We start from the raw sequence: 23,166 nt of genomic DNA, 5'->3' as shown, positions 1-23,166 counted from the left end.
AAATTAAATGAATTCAAAAGTAAAAGTCCAGGACACAAAAGGAGCTACTGTCACTGAGAAGACAAGAATCTGCCTAGGAGTTTAGGATGAACAGCAGCACTAGCTCACAAAAAGAAAAAAGGAAGGAAGTAAATGAAAAGCAACAGCTCTCCTAAGGTGCCATTTAAAGTGGTAAACAGGACGAACCCAATTACACTAGTTACCCTTGGAAGTGCTGTTCTGCAGCTTCTCAAGACGCTATAGCTTAGGCATAAAGGCAGCATTAACAGGGTGTCCACAGTGACAACAGCCAGTCTCTTCTGCATGTATTAAAGTCCCTGGGAGGCATCATTACCCTCAGGTTCGCCTCCTCACCAGAGTGTGGTCTTTCCAGATGTGCTGAAGGAGTACCCCATGTGTATACTTTCTATCACACAGCAGGAAAGGTCAGGCATAATTAGGCTGAGCTGCCTACCTATTTTGCCTACAGTAAAATGGGGGGGAGTTTACGCAAGCTGTTTTCTTACCAGACCTGTCAGTCAAGAAGAGATTTAAAGTTTATCAGCGAGATGCTGAAGAGTACTTGCTCACTGACACAACTGGGTCCAAAAGATGATGTCTGCTTATAGCCTGAGTGATGTGAGAGCTAGCAAAGGCGAGGCTATATAATCAACAACTGGCAAAAGAGGAGGTGTGGGTGTTGCAGTACCGTTCTGTAAATGGCACGGCCCCTTGCATAGCTGTCACTCAGCTTGCTCGTGTCTGCCCCATCTCCCTTCTCTCCTTTCCTGTATTTGTACCCAATGTGCCGAGATGTATTTGCACCTAAATTGATACACACATTTTGGCTGTAAATGCACTTAGTGGTCCTGTATCTTCTCATTCTTATACCAGTATAAGACAGGAGAAATCCTAAAGGAAATTCATAAGGGCAAAACCAGTGAAAAACAAGTGGAATCGAAAGGAGGTCCAATTTATAGAGGCTAAAAGCTGATTTTCTTTTGAATGGAGGCTAACCTAATCAAAACTAAGAAGCTTCCAGATTTCAGGACTTCTACGAAAGAAATTTTTTAGACATAAAGAACTGATCATTCCTGGCTGTCACAGGCAGTGCAGACGATGAAAGCAATGGATGTATCGATTGGCTCCAGCTGAGGATATGGCCAGGTGGAATTAACATTGTTCTAAAGAGCAGCACTGCATGAGTTTACACGCAGAGAAAATTCCACTTGACAGGTCTTGGTGTAACCTTCCAAGGTAAGCGTGGGCCTGAGATACGTTCTGTATTCACAGATAAGAAAGGCAGACTGTGAGGCATCTGCACAACGTTCTCTCCAGTCCGGATTAGCCTAACAAATGTGTTTGTGGACTCCTGTTTCACTGGTATTAGCGAACAGTTCTTACTATTGCTTAGCATGAGAGAAGGGGGAGAAGTTAAGAAAAAACCCCAAAACATAGTATTAAGACACTGCTGGAGCCTGAGGTCAGTATTGCCTGCTGTTCAGAGTTGCTGCTTCTGTTTGAAGGACCCTTTGCCTCTCTTCCTTTATCACATTTTCAATTAGCTTTCCATACACATCTGCTCCTGACCTTAAAATAATCTCCTCTCCACCCCCAAAGGAAAATGATTTTGTAAAGAAATTGCTTCCAGAATCACAGTTCTTTCCTCAACCTTCAGTGGCTTTGGTAGGCAGTCTCGTACATTCCAGCTTACTCCAGAAAGAATCTGTGCCTTGCTGAGCATCACATTTTGTGGCCAAGATTTTGAAGAAAGCAAATGGGACCAAAACTTCAAGCACCAAGCCCATATTTAGGTATGTGTGTTGAGCGCCCTTTTTTTTCAGCAGTGCATAGCGTGTTGTAGCTCTAGCTGACTTCTTTTCCTTCTGCTACTCTTTTTCACACAAAGTCCCAACATGACCATGGTGTTTTGATACAATGGCAGGAGTATTTACTGCCTGGTAGACTCAGATCTGTATTTCTGAATCCTGTGATGGTACTTTCTGGAAAGGCTGAAGGGTAGAAAAGTGAATATCCCTGGATCTCATGGCCATTTAGCACAAACAGAAAGCCACAGCTGAACCAGAATATTTCCATGGCATTGAAAAATTTGCTTTGCTCCCTCCAGAGACATTTTCATTCACTCCTATTTTTGGCCTATGTGCTAATTACATTCACTGAAATTCTCAAAAATGGGCTGTACAGGGGACTCACGTAACGCAAAGGGCTCTTGCTTGTGTAGAGGAGTATTTCACCAAGTAACAGTTGGGTCTTGGTTAGTCCTAGTGTAGATAGTTGAGGGTTTAGTCTTGTTTACTGGATTTTTGTCACTTCGGTTTGTTCAGCACCTACTCTGGTGCCTGGGTGTCCTTGGTGGCCGCTGGGGAACACCTTCTGCCCCTGCAGTGTCCCACCAAGAAAGCCAGAGCTGCTGGAGGCAGCAAGGAACATGCAGCCAAGAGGGAGCTCCTCAATATGGGCACAGAGGGAGACAACTCAGAAAGAAAGGCTGGGAAGATGGAAAATATGGATTTAGGTTATCTAAAGGAAAGAGGTACCACAAAACACTGACAGCAGAAGACACACTGGGCTACAGAAATTCATCCCTGCCATAACTTTTATTTCAGTTGGTTACCCAAGAGCTGGATTTGGTGTGCCTGGCAGAAATTGTTTGGCTTAGCCAGTAATGTTAATTGGGAAAAGTGAGCAGTATTACTTTAATTGCACAAAAGAGAGGGAGGACAGATCCCATTTCAAATTTCAGAGTAAAGCTTTTTTTAAGGGGGGGATAAATATTAATACCAAGGCTGTGCTGATGAGCTTTAGGGGGGTTGCTAAGCAACACAGCCCTTTGTCTATAGCCCAGGCAATGCCTGGGAAGGGACCGTGTAGGAATAACATTCATATGGCTTCTATAGAAATGTATTTTTGTAGCTTTTCAAAAATAAACAGAAACCCAAATCTGTCTCCTTGACTTTTTTCTTTTTTTCACATGAAAGACTATCTGCTGAAAATGTAGTTAGAGCTGCAATCTGCGAGCACCTATTTTGAAGATATTGTGAGCCTGATAGCAAAGTCGGGGCAACATGCACGTGTTTTTAACACATCAATATTCACTTAATGTATCTCTAAAGAGCGTAGTTTATTTTAAACTCTCCAATTCAGATCTGTGTACTAATTTGCTGTTTATGGCACCAATCATTACATTTTCGTCCATTATATTTTGTTTTTTCCAGGTCACCTTTAGGAATTTCATAAATACATCCCAGTCTAGCATATAAATGAAATAGCTAATAACATGCCATTACATAACTGGTAGAATAAATCCACACATTCCAGATATTAAAATCATGTATGTGTTGGTCTAAGCCTTGTAGTAAAATTCAGCTTTACAATCGTTCAAATTCAATATGTTCATTTTTATTTAAATCTTAGAGCCTAGGAGTACAGGGCAAAGGAACAGCTTTTGATTTGAGACTCACAGAGAGAAAATTATATTTTATTAAGTTAGTGAAAATGCTGACTGCAGAGAAATTTTAAATAATTTATTTTTGAAAAAATGAAAGTACTCTTGTGTTCTGATATGACAGAAAAGCTAAAGCTTTGCTGTTTATATAAGGGAGCAGAGGTGAAAAGTGGTAAACTCAGTGAACTGCTAACAGTCGGTGCCTTTCTTCTATCATTTGTCCTGGAATTGCCTCCTCAAAGTGCATACAAAACACATTTTAAACTACTAAAGCCATACTATTGCAGAAAAATAGAAGGTGGACCAGAAAAACCCACTGTGCTGGCAGACAGGCTGTGGATTTGATATTTACTCCATATAGTACATGTCATCCCGAGATCCTCTACACATGCACAGAGGGTCTGGAGCAAGATGTTCCTACCCAGAGCAATCAGCTTGGGAAAACAATGCTGCTCTACTTTTACCTGCACTTTGTGAAGAAATGATGACCTTGAAAGAAAGGGAGCTCATGCCATTAGTTACAATTGCCTGTCCCAAGGAGCCAGCAGGGGAGCTTACCAAAAGCCCAACTGGAGCCAGTGACAGATCCCAGCTTCTTCCCTTACATCCTGGGTCCCCAAGCTCCCAGGCATCCATGCTGCCTTGAAGGAGACAGGGACCAAAGAGACAACCGGGAGCTGTTACTTTGCTGGCCATTGAGTGCTCCAGCTCCTTCCTTATCTACAGGTCAAGTTCTGGTCTATATCACAGCTGTACACTTGCCCCTAAGGATTCTCCTGTGGTGTAGGCAAAGCAAGCAGCTCCTCCAGGCTTATTAGGGTGGCATGCAAAGAATACTCCTCCTTTCCAAAACCACAGAGGCTTGTAAGATCCTGGTGCATTTACAAGTGAAAGATGACAGCAACAGAGCAAGAGGTGAAAACCTCAAAAAAAAAAAAGGTAAAGAGAAGTTGTTACTTCTTAGTTACTAAAACACACAGTGAAATACTGGAAAAGAAACCATTTCTCTGTTGATGTGGAATCTACATGAGATCCAAAGGCAACCATAAGGAGGTTCTTCAGAGGATCATTGCCCATGTTGTCAGCACAACAGCTAATTTCACTAAACTCAAGGTGAGTCCACCATCAAACATGTGGAAACTGCTGGGCATATTAGCGCTGATTGTTTTGGGTCTTGTTTTTGAATGAAAAGTTTTTCTTTACAACAAGATTATCTCCTCTGCATATGGGTCCACAGTGCAAGTGTGATATCCAAAAATTAAACAAGATACTACTGGACTCCCAACAGGGTGATGGATAGCATATACCTGTGCTTGCAGAAAATTTGGACTGCAGACCAGTACCAAACTTCTGATTTCTCAGAGTCCACCAGACACTGTTTTTTACGAACACTCTATGTAAAAACATGGTAACATGGATGTAGTTGTGCATGGCCTCATAAACAGCAACAGTCTGTCTACCTCAGTTTGGGGGACCATGGACATATATCAAAGCTGCTGGTATCTGAGACAGATTCTCTTAAGATGTACGTCCACTATCTGTCTTATGTGAATTCAGCAGCTTCCTTCCTGTATATGTAACTTTTTTGGCTTCACTTTCCTCCTTTCCCAGCTCCCTCATCTGCTGTAGACTGCAGAAGTATCAGAGAAGTCATATGAACTTTTGAAACCCACAAGAGTGTTTTTAAATGCATTGGGCGGGTAGATGTGGGAGACTGGATCACAATGCAGGTAATAATGTGCAGGCTGCTCCTGAAGAATAGCATTCCCAGAGGCCTGATGGCCTGCAGCCTCTCCACAGAAGCAGCACAAGGCACTGGACAGGGAACACTTTGTCTGTCTGCAACACAGAGCACCCAACAGCGAGCCAGACCCAGGCTGTCTGAGCCTGGCTTGGAACCTCTGCCGAAAAAGACAGCAAGCCATGCTGTTTTCCTATATCAGCCTACAAATAGAAAAAAAAATGATTATTTGATCTGAGGATTGTCTGCTCAGACAGGCAAGCAATCGGCTTGGACATTGCAACACTGGGCAACCATTCCCAGTGCGCTGGGAACAAGAACAAATTTTCCAATTCCTTGTCAGAAAGAGGTAGACCTGGCATCTGTCTTTTGCTTTTACTTGCAGGTATCTGCGTCACTCAGTCTTCTACCCCAGCGTGGGACTTTGGAGATGGTTTAGAGCATGTCTGTGAATACTTTTTCCAGCACCCGTCTGTGTGTAACTAGCCTCCTCTGAATGCTTTTTGACATGCATTCAGATCAATCCAGTCAGTCTCTGGTCTGGGAGTGAGTCATCTCCACTGTTTTGTTCTTCTGAGGTGTACTGCTGCTTAGCTCAGGGACAAGGGGCATGCCTGCAAATACCACATTGGAGATGAAATAAATAGGCTCTGAGCAAACCCACAGAACTTACTAGGACCCATTCATACAAGGATGGGTACAGGTCCAGCTAGAGCCTACCTCCTTATATATGAGTGATGGAGAAATTTTTTTTTATTTTTGCAGTGTGTGTGGCTACTATAAAATTAGAGCTCTTCCATAGCAACGCTATGGAATTTCATATAATGGTAAGTTATATGCAGAATCTGTGCATGACAAAATTAGACTATGCATGTATAAGGTTTTGAATTCAGCTTACCTAAGGCAGAAGGGACTGCATTTTACAGTGGAGCTCAGGATGTGTTGTGTCCATCACCTGCAATGCACAACTCAAAATTGTAATAAATAAATGATAGGTGAAGAGCCAAAACATAGTGGTTTTTTTCCCAACAAAGATGTATCATGTCCTTTTCTTCTACCTATGTATTACCTGCTCTACAAACAACTCAGTCTTGATCATATCTATTCATTCCCTGTCTTGCAGCAAAGACACTTGTTAAGTGTCTTCCTTTTGACTTGTCTCAAAGGAGTTTTCTGCTAATGTAATGCTTCCAAGCCTGTCCAAAATCAAAGCAGATGGATGGTGTAAGTGGGACTCCTGCTCAGCAACCCCTGTCTAGAACATAATACTCAGCTACCCCTGCTAAGTGAGTTCCTACTAGTTAACATGAAGAACTGTCCATGTTCTAAAATCCACTCAGGCAAAAGTATAAAACAACCTGCAAATGGGCTGCTGGGGGTGAAAAAGCTAAAGCGAATAGATCTTGGAGTGAAGAGGTGAGCCATTTTGTCTGTATCCTGCTAGCCTCTGACATCACTTAACTGATGAGGAATCCTTTTCCAGTACATTTGATCAATGTTAAGAGGGAGAACTAAAGGTTTTTGGATGCAAATACAGCAGATTTTCACAATAAAAGCACATTTATTACCTTCCATTCTTGTCTAAAATACCTAGAGCAGATGCAGAATATTGTTGATTCATACTACCCGCTTAAGCAATAACAACTGAGTCACAGGGCATTTCCTAGGGATTAATGAGTAGCTGGGAGAGTTGATGGCCCAAAGCAAACTGGAGGGCCATTAACCCCAGCCAGCCATTAATTCCCTGGGAAATGCCCTATGCCTCAACTGTTATTTGCTGCTGTGACCTCCATCCTCTTCTTTATACTGTTATACAGAGGAAAAAAAGATGTTGAGCAGGGATGATGCTAGATGCTGCTCCTGCCAGAGATGAGTATTTCTCAGCCCAGGGAATTCCTGGCCAGGCCAGGAGACACTAGCAGCACATTGTGCTCAGCTGTGCTCATGTGCTCAGCTGTCAATCAAGAAATAGTTTTCTAGAATTTTGCTGGAAAAGTGCTTGTCTGTCCAAAATGCACAGATAGCAATGAAGTAAATTCTGTTTTGAAAGATAAGGTATGAGCCACCAGGAGTGCAATGGTCAGTGCTCTAAGAGCTGGGCAAGGACCACAGAGCCCGCCACATTGAAGTGCAACAAGCTTTACAGAAGAACACCCTTAGAATTAGTTCTTTCTCCTGTGCATGTCCCCTATGTCTAGAGTCTCAGAAAGAGCAAGGAGATGGGGACATCTTCCTGCTCTAAAGCCAAATGCAGCAGCAATGGTAGTAGAAGAGATGCATAGCATCTTACTTGCTGCATGATACAGAATACGTGCCACGCCAGGTAATACTAGCTGGAAGACAATTGCTCCTATAGGGCATGTAATGCCATGGGTCACATGCTAACCTGCTGCACGTGTTCATTCACAACAGAGCAGTTTCTGCCCTCCCCTTTAAGCCCCACCATTCTCCTGGGACACCACCCTGGCACAGCAAAATCCTTAGGTTGGAAACCTCTTAGAGCAGCTGTGGCTGGTTCCCTTCCCCTCTAAGTGCTTGAGCTCAAAATACCCTCCTCCATCTGGAAAATGAGGTTTCCAGGTCATTTTAATGCAGTTTGCTGTTTTTGAGAGCACAAACTTTGTGCCAATTCACAACCTGCATAACTTGAATTAAATTAGTAGGGCTACGCAGAACACAAGCCACTGCCTTCCCTACCCTCCTTGGTAGTGGACATAGCTGACAAAAAAACCCAAGCACTTAAAAACTAAACAACATTACATGAAATAAAGACTTCAAAGATAAACATATTTAAATGAAATGTGAAATTAAAACAAATCATATCAAGGCTTAAAATTATATCATTTGTTTAAATAACATTCAGCAACATATTGTTACTGCTGAAGTTCTAGACAGGTGAACTAGGTGGGTTGCCTGGGACAAGCATTTGCTGAAGCAGAAAACCAGATTTGGAAGCAGTAGGCTTTTGCACATACAGAATATTTAAGTACTTTATTTTATTCAGTCAATTCTATTCAACAAGTGCATTTCAAGTTGAGAAACCCTAGAGAAGTTTAAAAAAAAAATAAAAAAAGGGACGACTTTTTTTTTCCTTCTCCAATTTATGAATAAAAATGAGTTCTGCAATAGCTTGGCTATGACTTACTTCAGTGACTGATAACTTACTTCCAGTTATTTACTTGTAAACTTAGAAAAAAATGTCTGTTTTTTAAATTTTCTCATGAGATATCACTTAAGGTAGTTTATTTAAGTAACAAAAAGAGTATTAGGCCATTCTGGGAAATTTTGATTGAATTCTAGTTTTCATGCAAACATAGGTTCATAAAACCAAGAAAACAAATCTGGAAATAAATGAACCATCTTTCATTTTCCAATTAAAAATATGACAAAACTAAGAATCTGATAAAGTGATTCTTAATTTATCATCATAATGCATTGCAACAGGCTGCCCAGGGAAGTCGTTGAGTCACCATCCCCGGAGGTATTTAAAAGACATGTAGATGTGGCACTTAGGGACATGGTTTAGTTGTAGAATTGGCAATGTTAGGTTAATGGTTGGACTCAATGATATTAAGGGTCTTTTCCAACCTAAATGGCTCTATGATTCTATGATTCTATTATAAATGTGCATAGATAAATACCTTTTGTTAACAAGAAGAAAGACCTCACTCACTGAGTACTTCCTCTTTTTATAAATCAAGGTGTTCTAATGGTTACCAACCCATGAAAACTAACTTTTCTTTTAAAAAATAACTAGCATAACTGACAACTGCAAAAAGAGATAAAATCTATTATTTAAACCAAGATTTCCTGCTTGGAGATTTAAATCTCGATTTAAACCAGTTTGCTGTGGGTGTTGGAGTTGGCTTACAGCCTTCAAATAATTGTAGGGAAGAAAGAAAACTGCTGAGACACACGCTATAAATATTTGCTGGTATCTGAAACTGCAGCGATGTCTTTACATTCCGAACCTCTGGGTTATCAGCATTAAAATACTGGGTAATGCCCCTGAATTGCACTGAAGTAAGTGACTGAAGGCTAAGGAAAGCCACAGCAATTGGTACTTGACTATTTTAACTTTGACCTAAAATGGTGATCATAGCTTTAGAACACTGTTTAACAATCGATCTATTGCTCAGTTACTTTCCAAATTAATCTTTTAGTATAGGACAGATCCTGTGATCCCAAAGTTTCATGGGCAGCAGGTAACCTCCAAATCATGGCACCAGCATACATTAGAATTGCTTCAGGACAGCAAATAGAAAAGAAGAGAAGCAGAACCGTACACCATAAAAGAAAAGTATGGTTACAGGCACAGGCAGCTAGAGAAACCTGCAAAATGACAGTTCATAAAGCATACCTATATAAAGACTGAAAACCGGCACTGGTAAAGTAAGGTGGTGTAATCTGTGCCTTTCCATTTTCTTCAGCTCCTGGTGAGCTGACTCCAAAGAACAGTATTTTCTTCTCTCTTGGCTATGCCAGCAGTCTCTAAATCCACACAGACAGAAACACACCTACAGCTGGTGTACATGCTCAGAAAGAGCTTCTCAGTTTATCCAGTTGCTTGAGAGCTCAGCCTGAATGCTTTGGATGGTTGGTGCTACACCCTACATCTGTATTTGTCGGCTTTTTAAAAAGCATCACGTCTTACTGTGGTTCCCAAACAAATCTTTGTCAGTGGTCTAAAAAAGTCAAATGTTGACTTTTCTATCTGCTACAGGCACTTTCAAATCCAATTCAAGAATGGCTGGTATCCATTTAACTTAAGACAGCAATCATGTAGATTAAAAAAATTATTACTATGAGTTGTTTCAAAAACAATTTAAGGGTTCATCTGCACTTACTTTCAAGTGGTGTAAGACCAGATGGAATTTACCAGCTGCATGGGTTTAAAAGAGATACAACATCAGTGCTACCTGGTGTAATGCTTAATCTCAGTCTTGTGATGGTGAAAGTCTTCACGATGCTTTCCCTTGCTTCCCAGTTTCCCCCCGTTAATGTAAGAGACCTGCAAAGCAGTACATTCTCCTAACTGGAGACATAGTTGTGCTGGTATTCAGATGTGGTTTGTTCTGGTAGAAATGCTCCCTTGCGGGACAAGGGAACACTCTGCCACTTCATTATTTACATGTAACTACATATATAATGGTATTTTTTACAGATATGACAACACTGGTGAGAAGTCACCCTCACAACTGACATCGTTACTTGTGTGCAACTTTTAAGCTCTGACAAGGGCAAAGAATGACCACATCCAGTCAAATACTAATTTAAACTAAAAAGTCAAATCAGTAATTTCAGTGGGAGAGAAAGATTTAGGTACTTCTGAGCAAAGCCCTTCCAATGAAGCAGCCCTTTCCTCCTCTTCCTCCTCCAGGTCTCCTGATCACTTACAAAAAGAAACTAGTTGTGTATGATGCTCAAAGTGCCGTTTGTGAGCAAGCAGTCAGTAACAGTTAAGGAATATGGTATCTGCCAGAGAGCACTCCATCTCACAACACTAAATCTGCTTTTCTCAAAATTAGATGGCAATCTGACTGTGGCTGGACCGAATGTTAGGTATATAGTAACATTTGTATTACTCCATTCACCGTGGAAGGAGAGATAAACTCTTTCATCCTTGCCTTTACATTGAAGCTTTGACAACTGTGGTACAGAAGCGATAGCTTTTTTGTGTGTGTAAAGAAATGGAATAATTGTTGATACACAGCTTAATCAAGAAAAGAGCAATCTTTCTTTTTAAAGATTCTGCACTGCTTGCAGACATTTTATCAGTCCTACAAAACCATTCTCTGCTGTAACTAAATATTATCCATTTTACAAATGGGCATGCTGTGATATAGGAAGAGACTCCGTCACACAGCCACTGGTAACAGATGACACTTCAGTTTTGACACATGGGTATTATCATAACCATTAGACAAGGCTACCATCTTAGGAATGCAGAGGTACATTTGCAAAGGGTTTTGAAAATACAGCACTCATCTGACGTCACAGCTGAAGTCAATTGGATTTCCTTAAGGTCAATAAACCCCAGAGCATCTCATAGGCTGCAGCCCATATTCATTGCTCTGGAGCTCCTCAGAAAGGCAGGTGGACTGTGCGTGAGAAATGGATCTTCCCACTTTTCAGGTTTGCAGGAGGACTCAGTGGAATGGACAAACATGTTACTATTTGATGGGATCCACTTGGCTGGAAAAACTTCTTTCCCCAAGGCTTCTCTTTACAGCAATCTGCCTTGGCTGTGAAAGTCTGGAGGAAGCTTTGGAGCTTATCTATGCTGCTGCTTGACTGCAGCACAGTGAAGTAGGCTTTCCAAGCCTTAGAGAAACATGCTGATCAGAAGTCCTTTACCAGGCACTCAGAGCCCAGGTGACAGTGCTAACCCTCTGGGCCACCTCTACACTTTACCTGTTACGAAATTTCAATCCTTCATCACTTGTGATGAAATAGAAACCAGAGGGTGGAGACACAATGAGCATTTTTGAGAGCCCTCCTTATGTGATAGTTTACCCTGTGATGGCTTAAATACAGACCAGAATGAATGCTCAAATCAAAGCACAAACTTCTTTGGCCTCAGGGTAAGAAAGGCATTTCAAACATTGCTGGCCTCAAGGTACAAACCCAAATATTTGCTAAAAAACAGAGAGTTGGCTTTTCTAAGGCAATGCCTTATTGCTGCTTCTCTGGAAGGCTTTCTCTGCTTCCCACCCTTCAGGAAGAACATAGGCAAGGACTAGGACCACAGCCTCTATCTCCTGTTCTCTCTGCTCCTGTAGAACGGTCACCTCAGCTCCACAGCTGTCAGCCAACACTGAGAAGCAAAAGGAATGCAAGATGAGAGAAAAACTATCCTAGGTAGCTTACATTGCTCTCATGCACTTGGGTCACTACACAGACCTCAAGGAAACACTGATTTCATCACACCTATCACAGGATCAGGAAGCTTGCTGATACTATAGCTTCTCTGTGCCTGGCACAGCACCCCCTCTTACTTGGTGAGAGGAAATGTGGCTTGCAAGGTGTTAAGAATGTAAGAATGTGATTAAACAATCACCACCACCCCTCTAGCTCCTAGTCCAGTTAAGACAAGGGATGGACAGGATTAGGCAAGACACAGATTCGGGAGTGGTTTGTTGGTTTTTTTGTGTCATCTTTTAAAACTTACTCTAGCCTTTGCTCAAGTTAACCTCTCCCTATCCCCCTACATATTGTACAATCTACCTGCTGGGAACTTACCCTACCAGTGCAGTGTCAAGTCTTCTCCTTGGCACCTTGGGATGGTTTTAGGCTCAAGCTTAGCAGCAGACTGCCCGTTAACTCATGATTTAACGCTGTTCCCTCATGGTTGGCAGCAAAGTCGGGGAGTCAGGGAGCAAAGGAAACCCTTGCCACAGTTTGTTGACCATTTCCTTCAGCCTCAGTGCCAATGCAAGCAGCCCCTGCACCTTGCTGCATGCCCCTATACCATGCTACATCTTGACTGTGCTAGAACAGCTACTCACGGGGCCATGCTAGGAACCAGACTGAAGAATGGTTATGAGTTAAAAATAACCAATGCAACAAAAAAAATAGCGATTTTTGACTTAGAATGGTTCCCTGACCCAGCCGAGCCACCACACATCAAACTGTTACAGGTTGGTCAGGCTACACCTTTCACATGGTAACCTGAGATGTGATGTGGATTTTGTATTCCATCAGAGACCGAGGCACTGCAAGGAGGTGCAGATGGTCCTGCCAAAAGCCAAGCAGTTAACAGAATCTGAGCATCTGATACCTAAGACGTGTCCCATGGGCGCCACAGCTTGCCAGACAGACTGAAATTAATGTCACAGTGAACTAAGTGGCAACGGGTCCTCCTCCTTCACCAAGTGCAAACCAAGCATTTCAGATCAGGAATATCCAAACTTTTTGAGAGGAATTTTTGAAATTAAACATTACAAATTGAAATATTTTAGGACATTCCATCTCATAGAGAAATCAATTTCAGTTCAGTTTTCAACCTGAGTCCAAATGAAAAGATTTTAAACATCTGAATAAAACTGAGCAAAAAGTCTTATTTTCAGTGAAGTAAGGATTATATTTATACCATGTATAAATGATATCAAAGACAAGTAGGGTTTGCACAATATACAATGCACAAAGAGGACAAAAATACAAGGATCAAACAGGTATCATTTTTACACAAATCTCCTGTAAATGAAATAAAATACCATAGCAACATATAATAACTTTAACAATTGCTATACAATATATCATCATGCCATATTGTCATACAATGTACACATAACAATTTAAAAATTGCACATATGCATATAAAATATTCACGACCTGCTCCTCTGATACTTAAGTATAATCCTAGTATTATTTTAATCGTAAACATTATGAAGTAGCTTTAGGGGAAGACTCCAGAATATGAGAAATGTTGAAGCAATAACTTAATTTCAAGAAAAGTGTATGTAAAGGGATTGGTTGTCAGTGGAAGGTAAAAAAGGCTTTTGTTAATTTGGCCTTTTAAAAATGCTTTTTAAACAAACAAATACATTTGACTGTTGTTGCCAGTGACAGAAAGTCTCAAATATATTATAAAAAACCAGAAATATCTCCACCAAAAGACTTTCTTCTTTCTATAACATATCTTGCCATTGTCTTGATCAAAAGTCTACTACTCACAGATATAAATGGTTTGTATCGCAATTATTAATGCTATATAAGGATTTCTAATAATAAATCCATATGACTATATAGATACAGTTGCTACGCCATGAACATACACTGAACAGTCAACAGAGTATTGGGGGAGAAGCCACCAAAAAAAGAAGTTACAGCAGGTGAGAAGAAGTTGAGAAGAATTTCTGGATGAATTATGGATTTACAGAAAATAGGACTGAGGAAAAGTCCAGGAGGCAAAACTACAAACATCTCTGACTTTTTTTTTTTTTATTCTCTCTTTTAAGACCTACCTCCCTAAGTAATCTACCATTAACGCTTCCTTACCATGAGGCTGGGAGGAAGTCTCTGCTGCGGTTTCAAACCCTTACATCCTGTCTGCCCCAGCCCAGAGCTGGTGAACAAACTGTTCTTTTTTCCTCTTTGCAACAGACTTTACCACGAGATTCAGGGAGCAATTTAAAGCTGAAAAGGAGGAAGTTATCACGGAGCCATAAAAGGTTACATGGGACAAAGCTTTGGGAGCAGAATAGCTGAATGTTATTTATCCAAAATAAACAAAATTACCTTGGATGAAAAGCACTGTGAGTTACTGAAGGAATGAGTTGGGGAAATAGCAAAGAATCAGAAAGAAGTAAGATCCAAGATTTCATGAAACAACTTAAAAACGGATTATGTGAGGCAGGTGAAGCAAGTATTTCCTGAGCAAGAACAGGGACACGATGGCATGCTGAAGCCTTTGCTAGAAGTGAGCTGTCCTTTTTAATATTAATGATTTCTTTTTTTCTCTTTGGTGTGCTTGGAATAAAATGACCTGGGATACATGCACAGCATCTGCTTCCCCGCGTTGTGCTCAGGTGCAATGGGAGAGTAAACAATTAACCAAACTCGATGCAAAGGAGAAGCAAACATTTACCTTTACAAAAACCCTGTCTGCAGGCCTGGGCTTGGAAATCTCTGCACTTACTAGATCTATGGAAATGACTCATTTTTATGGTAACTACTCAGTGATGTTCACTGGACAGTTTCTTACCTAAAACACATGTGCCCAGAAAAATGCTTTTTTATCAAAAAAACTGCTTTAGCAGAGCCTGCAATAGGTAGGACTGCAATAAATAAATTAATGGTATACAGTCCTAGTAATAAACACTGGCTTATGAAAAAGATGCCACACATCTTATCTCTCAAGCTCTCTGAATTATGTATTTCTTTGTAACATTCAGGGAACTCCTGGGAACTGATCCTTACATGGGGAGGGCAATGTGAGGAACCCACGTGGCACAGCTTTTTCACTTAGGGTCTTTTGGACTGGGAGGATAATCCTTGCAAACTCTCGAGCTCAGAGTCTATAACCAATTGCTTGCCACTGTTATTACTACCTTTTTGTGATCTGCTCTGAGAAAACACTGATTCCTGCAGCACAACTCCAGTGGTGCCCAAGTTCACCTATATACAGGACCACGGAGTCAAATGCAGAGACCAAATCCTGTCCAGGGCTCAGGACTGAGATTTTGAGCTGTCCGTTCTTCCCCTCCCAGCAACATTTAATTCTCACAGAAGCTGCATAAACTGAACTTGAGGAAACTACACCTCCACATTTGCCTGGATTTCCTCCTCTCTTCCTCCCTGTGGGTGTCACAAAAAGCTTAAAATAGCTTGTGACTTGCGGCACTTTTCCTGTATCTATTGCAGATATTTGAAAAGGGTAGAGGGAGGGAGGTTAAGATCTGAGGTAGTATTTATAAGCCTAGGGAAATCATTATAACGGTGCTAATCTAGCTCAGGACCAGCCACCTCTTGGACCCAGAGGTCAGAATTTTAATTCCACAGCGTCTCCTGATTTTGCTGTTTCAGAAATGCATATCATGTTAAGAAATTAGGAAGCTGTGTCTCCTTTTGTCTCAAGGGATTTGGCTTTGTTCACCATTCTGGCAGCCCTCTCTGTCCTTCAAATTAAAAAACCCTCTCATACCTGTCACTATTTTTAGTGTGTGTTTTTGAAGGAAGAACTCTGTCTACATTGAACAGATCCCCAAAGACAATCTCCAGTGCAGACACATAGTGACATATGAAAATGAATGTAATGCTCTGAACGCTGTGCCTCTGCTTCATAGGCCAATTCTGCCAATCTACTACAATTTGTGATTCACAAAAGTAGACCTTGTCCTTAGACACAGAACTCTAATTCCTCTCTTCCCTGTGCCAACCGACTGAAACACTAATTCTTAAGGAACATATTATTGCCCATTTGCTGACATAAAAGGCTCCTGGTATGAAAAAAGCAGCTTTTCCTCTACTGCCCTGTGGTGGGAAGCAGACTTGCACAGCAAGGTGATGTATTATTAGAACCAGAGAAATTCACGAAATTCCTTCATGAGATTGAAATAAATTCTGTTTCGTTTGTAACTGTGTTTGCTATTTTTGTTAAACTGCCCCCTCTCAGGTCCTATCCCAAGAAGAAATCCTGTCAAGAAGGATTAATTTTGGCCAATTCTCCTTCAAAGAGTCACAATCAATAATCTCTCTTGTAGAAGGCAACCTTCGGGAACACAGTAAAGGATGTTAATGGTAGTTCCTATGGACATCTCACTTTCTCTAAAGGCAACAAATGAAATATTAAAAACTAAGTAGCATTTAAACGAGTCACTCACCATGAAGTCTGTCTCAAAGCACACAGGCTAATCAAAACCAGAGCAACACAAGGGACCCTAGCTTTATGAAAATAATCTTTTCTCCTGTATCATCAATTTCATAAAAGGCCTTCAAAATCCATAAGACTAACACTGTTTCTCACTCACAGAGAGAGAGAAAAAAAAAAGTGTGTGAGCATTTCAGGCTTTTTAAAGGCAGTAATGTAGCAAATTGTAGCCTTGTATAACTCCATTTAAGTAACCCAAGTTAAATACATATGGCCTACAAGGTTGCGGTAAGGGAATTTCGTAGGCTCTAGAAAGTCAGAAACATTACAATCTCCTTACTATCACCTGTAAGTGGGATATCACACCACATTTTTTCAGCACTAAGTGGCTTATCAATAGACTCTCAAAGAAGAGCTTCAGATTTTGTTACACACCCTGAGAACCTTTACTTTGAAACAATGCATGCTGTTTATCAGTCAGCACCATAAGCATGTATACAAATATATATCTGTGTTTTTGTTGAGAAAGCATAAACTGAAACATCCCATAATACCTTTCCTGCCAATATCCGCCTATGACATTATTATGCACTTTGTGCAAAATTGGGTAGGTCTGTGATCTGTCAGGTATTAGAAGTAATAGTTGGGGTTGTCTGCCTCTGCAGCTGTGAACAATGACAGAAGGAGGTGCTGGTGATGCTGGCTCTCAGTAATTAGGCCATACATAAGACACGCTGCAGCAAACTGCCTTTTGCTCTCCTTGTTCCCTCCTCACCCCAGAGAGAAAACACTGAGCTTCACTGCATCAGTAGCAGGCCTGTCTCCTCATTTCAGGAGTGAAGGCAAGATCTTACCTGTCACAGTTGGTGCAGCATTGGCAGCCACACAACGAAGATCAACCAGAGCCAAATCGTGTCTTTTACTAGACCGTGAGGCACCACAGATCCTCCTCCCTTTTACCTCAAACAGATGGTAATGACTTTTCCTTCTCTCTGTTACCCTTTGCTCCTGGTTGCCCTGCACGAGTTTCTCTGCATATGACCTCTGTATTGTCCACGCTGCGTTCAGCTCACTAAAACTGCAGGCAGAAAAGCAAAGAACTACCCAAACAACCAAAAGGGATAGCAGCCTCCAGCAAGAGTCCCTCCCATGCAGCACATCAAGTGCATCAGGCGCTGGAGAGCCAGTGTTGCACTGCGTTTGTCAGCCAGAACAGGACTTTAAATACTCCAGATAGCTTCACTGAGACTACAGCTAGCTACAATTTCATTATAATGAGTAATATATATATAAAAATAAATATATATATCTCCTGCAGTCCCATAGTTGTGAAAATCGTTCCTATGCAACTATACTCTGGCATCTCCATTTAGCTGGGCTCCTAGCCTTTTCATTGTGAGGAGAACTGAAAACCTGTAAGCTGAATGCAAACTGAGACAGCATCACTGCCAGAACCTGCAGGAAACCATCAGCCTGCAAGGCCTGACCTGTCCTTCTCCCCTTCCCGGAGTCTACAGGACCACAGCTGTTGGTGGCTGCCCCCAAGCGTGGCCGCGAGCATGGTGTGCTCTCCCAGCCTCTGCTTGCCCCGTGTGGGTCTGTGTCACAGGCAAACCATGGGAGATGTGCAGAGCACTGCAGGCAGCCCAGAGGCAGCCTGCCTGGGATATGTCCACCAGGGTAACAGGCCTCCAACACCTGGGGATACAGTGCTGCAGGGCATCCTCCCACCCCTCCAGAGGCTATATTTCCAGCTTAACCCTCCGCACTGATAGGTAGATCTGACCAGATGAGCTTGCACAGGGTCCCTTTCAAGAGGCAGAAAAGATATACACAGTGAGTCCAGAGGCCATGCAGTATGCACCTTGCCCAGTTTGGCACCGAGCTCACCACCCTGACAGAGCTCGCTGCTGGGAGGCACTGGGGCCTGCCAGGTCCTTCCCATAGCTCCCCCCTCGTATCTACTTGTGGGCACTAATTGCTTTGCAGCGTGTGCACTGCAAGGCTGTGTAGCCTCAAGCAAGAAAGCCGGAGTCCACTTTGTCACAAATATCAAGAGCAACCAAAAGCTTGGGATAGCAAATTTCCTTGCCTTGAGGTTAGCGCAGCAGCTCCGTACCACCTGGAGAGCAGGGTTGTCCTAAAGACAGCTATGAGCTTCCCACTTCCCCAGCATATATGAGGAACATGTGGAGAACATTGACAAGCCCAAACCTGAAAGTCAGGGACATGCATTGCTGAGAACAGGTACACATTCTCCCTTCTCAAGGCATGGGGCTCTTCAGATGGGCACAGAGAATGAATCCTCGTGTTCTCCACTGTTTCTGAAGGAGCGAAAGGGAAGCTTCGCCCTGTTCCAGCAAGCAAATTAATTTACTGGACTCCTATGTCACCTGTTGGAATTGGGAAATAATTATTTTCCTAGGACACCTGACTGCAGAACTTACATTCCTTTTAAGCCTAAGCATGAAAATGTCTACTAATGTTCAAAGCAGAACTAACCAGAAACAAATTCTTTGACGTCAGCTTCTCACTGACAAACTGTGGACCAAAAATTATTCACAGGAATCCTTCTGTTGGGACATTTTCAACAGAAACACTTCATATTTGACTGGAATGGAAGCAGACCTCATCCTTTCCATCCAACTAATTAAACAGGCCAAGAACATATCAACCATTTCAAGAGCATGGGCACAAGGTTGCTTTTTTAAAAATAATTTTAAATAAACTCATCGCTAGTAAGGATATGGAAACAAAACGTTCTATTATCACAAACATCAGAAGGAAATGCAAAATCAACACACAGCAAATACTCTAGTATAGCTTTCCAGGTCCAGTCTGAATGAGGTTGGAGACGATACCAAATGGGCTGTGTCCCTCAAGTATTTGTACATGCATTCAAACAGTAAAGCAAGCAAGGAATCTGACTATATATTCTTTGCTGATACTAGACAAGCTGATCAATCGCGGTGAAAACTCATTCATAATCAGATGTTTGAGATTGCTGCAAAGATGCGCAGGGCTCTTTAAGCATGTGCTGACCTTACCTGCATACCTAGCATTACGCACATTCTTAATTTTAAGCATGGGAATAATTAATTTAATATGAAATATTTCTGTGAGTATTTGCAGGACTGGATCCTAACTCTGAGCTGGTCTTCACAAAGATATTCAGGAAAATTAATCCAAATTAACTAAAGGCTTAATTTAAAGCAGATTAGTTAAAGCATATTTAACCCTGTAAAGACTTTTCAAAATTAAAGTAGTCTTAATTCAGCTTTGTATAAAGCTTAATCCATTTTCAATTTACACTTTAAGTGAATTTGGACTAATTAAGTTGAATCTCCTATGTAAATGAGCCTGAGGTCCTAATTCAGAACTGTGTCCAAGCACAGGTATAAAACTATCCCTATTCATAAAAACATACCCTTGAAATCAGCTGTTTTCAATAAGATGCACAAAGGTTCTTAAATATTTTCTCTTAACTATTTTGTATTCTTAAACTATTTGAGAATTATAGTTTGATGCTAAGAAAAAATCATAGCCCAAAGGGCTAAAAGGCAGATAACTGTGTTTTATTTACTGTTCTCTAGATGATACCAGTTTCTCCAGTGTGTGTACAAGAAATCTTCAATCATTGTTTTCTGTTAGGAAATCTCTGATTGACACAGAATTAAAAACTGGTTCTTCAGGCTGGAATTATTTTTTCCTTAGAAGGTGAAAAGAAGATTAACCCTTCATTTTCTGGGAAGACTTCTTAATGGAGTGTTGTTTTCTCAACTCAAACTGGTAAAGCACCCTACCTGTTAATTTCAGCAATTGCATTTATCTAGGATTTTACATCTCAGATTTTGCAACTCTTCTTTTAAATCTCACCTCCATGGAAGCGTACTCAAAGTGTTTGAATCTGTATTATTTTCTTGCTGTATATGCAGCAAGAAACTGAGAAAAAACCAAGCTTTATAACAAGGTTTGAATAAGTATTTCTGAATAAGTTTGAAGAGAGGTAAAACTAGCAGTGTAGCATCAAAGGTGTGTTAAGTGACAAGTTTTCTGCTGGCTACATAAGGTGAACTAAGAAAAAAACTACCTCCAGAATAAAATTTGCCAACTAAATTAGACATGGAGCCGTAAGAGCTATTTACAGAGTCATGGAGTCTCAGCAGACATCCCACATCTGCTTACTTTAAGTGGGTTGGAGAAGTCAGCTCACACGTGTTACAGCTCAGCTCCTGATCCATTCAACTTACTGTCCAAATACAAATTCCTTCAGCTCTCCCTGGTACTTCAATAGTCTTACTCACCCAGTGCAACAAAGCACAGGACAGCAATCTCCAAGATGCTAAGGACCAGAGAAGTTACAATGTGCTGTATCCTAACACAGAGAACCAATACAATATTTCCTTCCTCTCTCACTGAGACAGTACAGCTTCTGGAAACAAGCTGGCACAGATAGGGCTGACTCACGTATCTTCACCTGATCTTCCTCTACTAGAATGGGTATGGGTGGAAGCAGATTATGTCTGCACCACCACGTACCCACAGTCCACCCAATGCAGTGATGCAGTTATGAGTGATGCCCACCTGATGACCACAACAAAACTGAGATTTGACAGCTCTCTACATCAAATTCACCAAGTGCCTGTATTTTGGTTAGTCTTCCCCAGAAAGAAGAGTCCAAACAGATGATTTCGTCATCTTTTTCTAACTCATGAAAGAGAGAGAATTTTATCCTATGTAGGTTCCTCAAACATGTTTATCACTGTTAGCTGAGCACCATCCAGAAAAAAGGAAGAGGAGCTATTGCAAAGAAATCCAAGGTTGATTACTACCATCCTGCTCACTGACTGACTAATTCCTGCTGCCAGGAACAGCAACTTGTTTGGCCCTCCTTTCTTTTACCATCTTTCCTTCCATTGTTCTTCTACTGTCTGGTGAAGTTACAACTTCCACCCTTCCCACTTCGATAAAAAAGGCAAATAGAAAAGATATTCACCAGAATATACACATGGTTGCCTTCAATAGTGCTTTGTGGAATGGCTGTGCTCGTGAACGTGGCAGTCAGCAGCGTAATGTGGAGGGAGCACTGCTTGTAAATGGAACTTCTTTCTGATTTCACTATTGTTTCCAGAATTTCCATGGCTCACTTTTAGTTGAAGAGATGTTTCTGCCACATGGAGCTAAAAGAGCTTTTTAGATGTGTTTGAAGGCTGTTAGCCACCATCATGTGCCAGCCCTTCTCTCCTTGTGTTCTGTAGCTACTTCACATCAAGCACCAGCGGTCTCTGCACTTGCTGCTCTCCTCTTGATCCAAAAGCTTTTCCTATTCTTCAGTTTGCAGATGTGGTCTGGATGAGGACCAGTATCTAGCTGAGGTGTGTACAGTAAAATAATCACTCCAGACACAGAAAGGCAACTTACGCCATGCACACATTAAGCTGGCAGTGTTTAACTGGCACCCAGATAATAAGCACATCTACTTCACTGCAAAACATGGTCAGGATTTGTAGCCATGAAATGGACTTGATAGCCTTTAAATTCTGTTTTACTGTGCTGGCTTACAGAGATGGCTTGGAGCCGATGTGGCAGCTCATTAACACTCAGTTAACACTTCTCTATATAGCACAGCATTGACTTTTACATTTTCTTATTTTCAGGGGAGCAATGCATGTGGAATTAAAGGGAGGGGTAATAGCTTAAGACACAAAATATTATGAACAAATCAGTTTTAAAAACATAGAAATAAAAAAAGCTACAATATACTGAAAGTACCATTTGTGAGTATAGAGTCCAGGAGAAGCATTACTTTTACCTTGCCAAGTTTCCGATGCATATGATTCATTCTGAGAGTCCCAGCTTCAGGTACCAGAGACAGACATCTACAGAGGAGCAGTTTGTTATCTGAGGAAGCATGCATCTAAATCAGCTTCTGTTTTCAACCTTATAGTGGCATCTGTTTTATTTAAAAAACCTATAACTCAGTTTTAACTGTTAGGCTGCAAAACTGGGGAGAGTGCAACTCTCTTTCATGGTGTAGCCTTCAGCCAGAATGATCTTTTCTCACACTAAAGCAGTAAAAGAGGAAGTGAAAATGTCAGGCTGTGTTTGATTGCCAGAAAACTGCCTGTTTCCCATAAGAAAAGAGTAATTCCCATGTGAAATGCGGGTCTTGTCTACTAGTTGTCTCAGACCTCAGACAGCACAGTGAGAGTGTGCAGGAGGTTAACAGGCAGATTATCTTCCAGCCTTCCCCACTGCAACATCTGTCTGTGTTAAAGAGCAGCCTTGCACAGCACGTGCTGAAATCCCACTGAGGTTGCTCTCCATCCACATGAACCCCAGCCTAGCAGCCACCAGGGATCTAACAAAGGATCGGCAAGCAACAACCTGCAAAGTGACCAAAGCTAACCAGGGAGGAGGCGGGCATGCTGAAGGTGGCCAGCAGATACAATGACAGCCTACAGCTCCCCAGGGTAACCCCCCCTCCCTGCCTCAATGACTTTTATCAGACAGCCTCTCCTGGAGTGCTCAGCAGAAACAAAAGCTGCTTCTCTCCACACAGGGCTTTGCCAGGCAACATTTCCACTCTTCCCCCATCCAGGTTGAGCCTGCCAGGAGAGAGCTGAACTTTTCTGGCAGAAGGAGGTACCCTCACACTCCCCAACACCT

The 23,166-nt window shown here is 41.6% G+C and overlaps 1 long non-coding RNA gene across 2 annotated transcripts in view; it reads right to left on the bottom strand.

Annotated features, from left to right (window-relative positions):
• Positions 1 to 22,575, bottom strand: part of LOC114017739 (uncharacterized) — a 68,711-nt gene extending 46,136 nt beyond the window's left edge. Inside the window, exons 1-2 of one of the 2 annotated variants that reach the window (XR_003562978.2) lie at positions 22,310 to 22,575; positions 6,085 to 6,141 (exon numbers count right to left, since the gene is read on the bottom strand). This is a non-coding gene — a long non-coding RNA (uncharacterized LOC114017739). The remainder of the gene's footprint in view (positions 1 to 6,084; positions 6,142 to 22,309) is intronic. The other variant, XR_003562985.2, reaches the window with a different exon arrangement.
• Positions 22,576 to 23,166: the final 591 nt, after the last annotated feature.

Source organism: Falco cherrug, chromosome 2, assembly GCF_023634085.1.
Source record: "Falco cherrug isolate bFalChe1 chromosome 2, bFalChe1.pri, whole genome shotgun sequence".
NCBI classification, from domain to species: Eukaryota; Metazoa; Chordata; class Aves; order Falconiformes; family Falconidae; genus Falco; species Falco cherrug.
This window is presented reverse-complemented; position numbering and strand designations above follow the sequence as displayed.